The sequence below is a fragment of the Nothoprocta perdicaria genome, unplaced genomic scaffold (genome assembly GCF_003342845.1).
Source record: "Nothoprocta perdicaria isolate Ctin4 unplaced genomic scaffold, notPer1 scaffold_49, whole genome shotgun sequence".
Classification (NCBI taxonomy): Eukaryota; Metazoa; Chordata; class Aves; order Tinamiformes; family Tinamidae; genus Nothoprocta; species Nothoprocta perdicaria.
The window spans coordinates 377,520-383,700 of NW_020455743.1; the positions used below are offsets into that span (position 1 = coordinate 377,520).

A 6,181-nucleotide genomic window follows, 5' to 3' on the forward strand; every position below is an offset into this window, starting at 1 on the left:
CCCCCCCGCCGCCTCCAGCAGCGCTTTCCCCATAGCCGCACAGTAGCAGGAAAACCCCGCCGGAGCGGGATACTCGTGCGAGGCGGCCGGGATCCGCGGGCGGCGGCGGCAGCGGGGCGCCCCCCACGGCCGCACCACCCCCGACCACCGCCACCCCCCACCGCCGCACCTGGATGGTTCCTCCCGCTGGCGACGCGGGCACTTTCTGAACTAGCCAGGAAGGGGCGACTCCTTGGGGGGCGGGGGGGGGAGGGGGGCGCCGCCGGAGTCCCTGTATGGAATTACCTGCGCCCGCGGTGAACTTGGCAGCGGCGCTCGGATGGGCATCGCCGCCGCCGCTGGCCCCGCCGGAGGAGTAAAAAAACGTGGATTCTCCGGGAGAGGCGCGCTCATGACCGGCGCCTGCCTGGCCGCCTGATCGCACGAGCGGAATATCTGGGAAGACCTCTTGTGGGTAAGGTCATTTTTATAGCGGGCGAAAGCGCCGGCATTGCTTAAACTTGGTGGCGAGCGGTTGCAAGGGGCACTCTCGTGGTTGCTGCATTGCACAGAGGCGAGGGGATCTGGCCATTGCTGGCAGTTGAGTGAAATAACTGCAGTGGGTATTTTGGTGAGTGCCTTCCGTGATAAATCAGAAGGGGGGAAAAAAAAAAAAAATCTCCTCCTCCCCCTCTATTTTCGCACCGTCTTGGTTTGGGAGAGCACCATGAAAGCATAGCGGGCCAGGAGTCTCTCATTTTTCCTCCTCTTAATTATTATATATATTTTTTTCTGGATATAATATATTGGAAAGAGAAGGATATATGATAGTAAAGAAGCTCTTAGTGGTGGAATCTCTTTAATACCAAGTCAGATCCCATCAGCTGGTGAAAAGAAATGTTTGCAACTCTGTGCAGCATTCTGCTGCATTTCGTAGCTGCAATGGAGGTAGAGCAACCCCGTTTTTTCTAAGTTGTTAAACTTCAGGGTGGCGATTCTTATTAGCTGTGGCACAGTGCTGTGGTTCTAAGGGAGTTAAATGCCACTGGTGACTGGGGATTACAGTCATTCCTGTAAATCCTGTGAGGAAATTATAAACTGAGAGACGGTAAGGAGAAAAAAAAAAAAGAAAAGAAAAAAAAAAAAGGAAAGAACAACTGCTCTTAATAGTAAAAAAAATCACAGATGTCACTAGCCTGAAAAATCTCTCATCCACCTGCTCCTATAAAATGCATTTTTTCACCCAATAACTTACCTACTGGAACCTCAGACCACGTGTATGGGAGTTGAAGATTTGCAAACAGAGATCCTATCTTCAGTATTTCATACATATATGCATCTGGCTGAGGGACTGCCTGTGAATTAATTCCTCCGTTAGTTGTGGTGGGAAGAGAGAGGGGGAGAAGAGGAGAGAAATGAGGAGATCAGCCTTTAAAGCACACGAGCAAGCAAGGAAGCACTTCAGCCTTTAGAGACTTCAAGGGATCCAAGCAATGCACATTCTTAGTCTTTCTCTGTAAAATCAATTTTGATAGAGAGAATGGGGGAAGGTTGAGAGAATCAATAGTGGTGACGTTGTACAGTGCAAGGCACTGCAATGCTAAAGTTATACAGTGTATGTATGTGAAAATATGTACCCCTATGGTGGGTTCATGCATAATGGATGGAAGCAGATATGCAGATCTCTCTGTAGGAAGATGGATGTATTTGTGCAAGGACGATGATTATGTAACTCGATTACATCAGTGGCATCAGTCGCCGATAGTGTAATAATACACTCGTATAGCGTGTCGACCACTTGTGTTAACTTTGCAATGCTCCCAGCAGCTGGCAATGGAGACGGGGGCAGAGGAGGGGAGGTTCTTGCTCAGCTCCTGGTGTGGGCTCCCCTTCTGCGGGCTCCCTTCAGCACCAGCTTGCTCGCGGTGGAGTTTCCCTGGGACGGGCTCTTCTCCAGACCACCTCGCCTCCAGTTCGGTGACACCGGTGGAGGAGGCTCCCGAAAGCCCCTTGCCAGGGYGTACAAAGGGCCCATTGAGCGGCCCCGGCAGCAGCACGCTGCTCAGCAAGGTCACACGGGAACCTGCGAGTCAGTACATGGCAACAGCTGAGCAAAGGAGGAACAAAACCCAAATCAGAATTGATCCTCCTCCCTTCCCCCCTCGYCGCTGCCTCCCTCCAAGCACGTAATTCTGCTGACCCCCTCTTGCAGTCTTCAAGGGAAAACTGATGCTGTCGCACCCTGAGTATTTGCAGATATTGCTGTCTCAGTGTTTGAAATAAAGCTGCCTTGCAGCTTTAGCAGTGTGATTCTCCTGATTTTTAGAGTACAATATGACAATCTTCTGAAAAGAAAAAAGTATTTTCAGGTAAACCAGCCTAATCTATCCATTGTATGTCCAAAAGAACCCTAAACAAGGGTCTTCACTGCACTGTTAAACCTCACAAAATGATAGCACGTTAAGTAATGCATCTCAAAAGTGAGAAGCAAAGGTGCCATAAGAGACTCTGCAGCTCTACTCAGAAGGACTCAGGAGAATCCTTTTATACTGAATTGTCCACAGAAATAGCAATAACAGGACAGATTTTATTTTAATAGCCATTTTAGAATCATAGACTACGATTCCTATCTGCTCCGGGTTTGGGGGGTGCTACTTGAAGACAGACACACTTCCAAAATGTTGCTGAAGCCCTATACTTCTAATGGATGCGTTTTCTGGAAAAAAAAAATAGTAAGGCTGATTGCAGCTTAATATAGCTGAAATGAGTGATCTTATCATCACTGGCCTGTGACCTTCCCCTCTTCACTCTGGATTCATTCTAGCAAGAGTTCACTAAATGGCTTCTTGCTTGGGAAGAGGTGAGGGTGCAACTCTTGATAAGCCCAATCTCCACATACTTTGCTCCTTGTCAACTCAATGCACTGCCAAACTCACAGTTAACTTTACCATGGCACTTGCCTGAGAAATCTTTCTTTTCTCTGCTTCTCTAAAAGCATCAGCATTTTAAAGTTAGTTTACCATTAGTTCAGGATGATATTTCTTGAAGATAAGTGTGGATAAGAACTAACAAATCCCGCTAATGTAGTTTACAGTTTGACATTCTCAGAGTATACTAAGTAAATCAGGAAAAACGGATGTGAAGTTARCTCTGTTTCTATCCTTCAGGGGTCAGAATAACACTATGGCAACTCCTGTGCATTGCTGCAGCTCTTAAAATTTTCAGAAATGTCCATGGCGTACTCTTTTCCATCATGCACAATTACAGACACACTCTTTCCTTTTAAATACGTACAAGKCTTCTGGTGACACACATGCACCTACACTATCCATCTTGAGAAAGCAGTTGTGAAGAGGCCTATAAAGCTGTTTGTTCGAGACAGTAGGCATTTACAGTGTGAGGATGTATTTATTGCATGATAGATATAAACTGGCATACGGTATGGAAGGATTTGCAAATTTGTGGGTAATAGAGAGCAATAAGTAACTACATTTTATTTATAGCTTAATTTCATTGTTAACAACGTCTACCTCATTAAAAAAAAAAAAAAAAAAAAAAAATTTCAGCTCCATTGCAGTATCTGTTTAGTTATCACCAATGTAGCCTCTTCAAGAGGAAACTCTTCTTGCTTAAGTTAAATTGCAGATGTCTCAGACAAATGAAGAGAGAATGTGAAGAGTCTAAATATGTCTATTTATACAGAACGTTCCCAGGCTACAAAYCTCACACCAGTGAAAGCAGTGAGAGTTTCTCCCCCACCACACAGTAACACTGGGAATCTGGCTTTCAGAGAGAACAGCAGTGCATGAGGAGCAATGTCAGTGCTTCTCTCTGAAAGAGCAGCCTTCTAACTCATGTTATCACTGAATACAGTAGACTTGTTTTATTGCTGACAGGAAAATTTGAAACACACAAGGCAGATCTTAATGAAACCTTCTTACTGCTCACTAGTATTGTAATGTATTCAGAATAGCTTCTGTATTGTTGCATTGAACCCATATAGCAGTCATTTACACATTTCTTGCTTTGTTTTAAGGCTTTCTTTCCCTGTTTTTGCACTTTCAAGGAGGTGTTTGGATATACTGTTATGTTTCACAACAGATTTGATCTTTAGTGGCTGAGATTTTTGTTTTTTTATATAGTGCACACTATTTGATAATACATGGCGATTGAAACATCCAAGCACTGATTAATATGATTAAAAACTAGCAACTTATCTAGTGGTGCTCAAGTTATAAAGTTCAATTACAGCGACACCATTTGCGCAGCTACAGATAAGGTTGTGTCAGCATTTCTATTATAAATCTCTATCTTGTTGCCATCCATTGTGCCAACGGTCCGTGAAATAAGACGGATTTATAGTAGAGACCATAACAGTGATTTTGGATTACTGTTATGGCCTGTCAGGTCAATAATCCATGTGTTTCTTTAAGTCCTTACATGYACATCTACAACAGCACCATGGCAGCCATTATGTTCTATCAAGTTCAAGTATGCATTTGGTTTATTTTAAAATCTAATTATATATGAGGTGGTGGGCCACAGTGACTCAGGAAGGAAGCATGCACTTTCATGATGTTTTCACATTTTTAAAACAGATCAAAGACAACAATGATTTTTAATTGTAATAACTTAAAATTAATTCAAATTTGGAAGAAGGTTTCTTCTGGGCAGGAAAAGGGGAAGGATGAAAGATTGGGATTTTCTTATGAAAAGCTACAATTTTTGAATGTTCCTCTACTGCAGTTACATATGGAACTCTAATCTATTGTGAAAGGGTAAATTTTTTTGTCTCTCTCTCTCTCTTTCTCTCTTTTTTTTTCCCCCAGCTCTATAAAACCTGAGCAAGGAAATCAAAATTTAATGTTCGTTCTCTGTTTTAATCCTGGATACTCTGTTTTCTAGGTCTCACTGTACCTGTGTGTTACAGGTACTCCTGGGTCATTTCATGGTGTTATATAGCACACTATTTATGCTTCAATAACTAGGTCTGAAGAAATGAACCAAGGACATAAGTCTTACTTTCTTACTTTTTTTTTTTTTTTTTTTTTTTTGTGATTGGAAAAGTGATGTTTATAAGCATACGATACATGGAACAGTCTTTTTCTGGGGCCACAGCATCAGCTGCACCAATTCCCCACATATCTTTGTGGATGACAGAGGAGAAGGATGATGAGAAAGGGGGAAAATGAAAACACTTAGATTTCTGTCAATGGGATAGATATTTAGTTTTGAGGGAATTAGAAAATGCTCAAAGTAGTGCTTTAAGAGGAACAGGAGAGAAATTTGATACCTCAAGAAGACCTATGCCATCAATACCAATCTATACAATCAGCCTGTGGAGGAGGGGTGAGTGGCTGGCTACTAGCCTTGGCAAGCTTTCCCATTTTCTGTCTTTCACAGCTGTCCTTGGTGAAGAGTATGCTATCAAGGAGGAAGAAGATGCAGACTAGCAGAATGGGCTATAAAGGGGCCAGGAAAGCAAATAACAATGCAGAGGTTGGCAAAGTAGCAAGTGTGCTCCTGTCTTTCAGGAGAGAGGGCCTGTTTTGATATTCCATTTGTCTGATCTTCACTAGCAGGACCTCATGCTCAAAGCTATTATGGTTCTTAACTCCCACAGCTCATATTTCAGTAAACTCAATCCCAGGCAAAAGTTTAGCCTGTTTCAAAGAAAATAAAGACATAGTAATGTTCATCATTATAATGCACACGGATAGGCTTCTGCTGGCAAAGAAGCTAGAAATGAGTTTAAATGGTACTGATCTGTCTGCATTCCAAGACCAGTTGCTTCAGATTGAATTGCTATGCTGGAGAGGTGTGAGAGGTCTTCGTGTACATTTGCCCATGCCCTTGGCAGTGCTCTTCTACTAGATTTGACTCTGAAGTGGGGATCAAATGGCTCCAGGATATTTTCTACACCAAGAAGATCTCTTGATATGGCAGAAACCTTGGGATAGAGCCACTGTGTCTAAAGAGCAAAGTGTTTGGCCTGGATGCTTCTGTGTGGCACTGATCCCTGGCAGCAATGTTACCCCCCTGTGCCTGTCATGTTGCTGTTCAGTGCACACATTTTCAATATGAGAGCAGAACACAGATGTTCCCATATAGCACCTTGGCATTCCCCCATGCTCAGCTTCTCTGATGGAAGGCTTTCTTGGCTGTCTCCTACCAAATTTAAACTTTTTTTGCAGGAAGTTTT

The 6,181-nt window shown here is 43.4% G+C and overlaps 1 protein-coding gene across 1 annotated transcript in view; it reads left to right on the plus strand.

Annotated features, from left to right (window-relative positions):
* The first annotated feature begins 417 nt into the window (after positions 1–417).
* The window catches only part of IL1RAPL1 (interleukin 1 receptor accessory protein like 1), a 701,170-nt gene continuing 695,406 nt past the window's right edge, over positions 418–6,181 (plus strand). The window contains exon 1 of the mRNA XM_026047316.1: positions 418–454. The gene's annotated coding sequence lies outside the window, so the exon portion shown is untranslated. The remainder of the gene's footprint in view (positions 455–6,181) is intronic.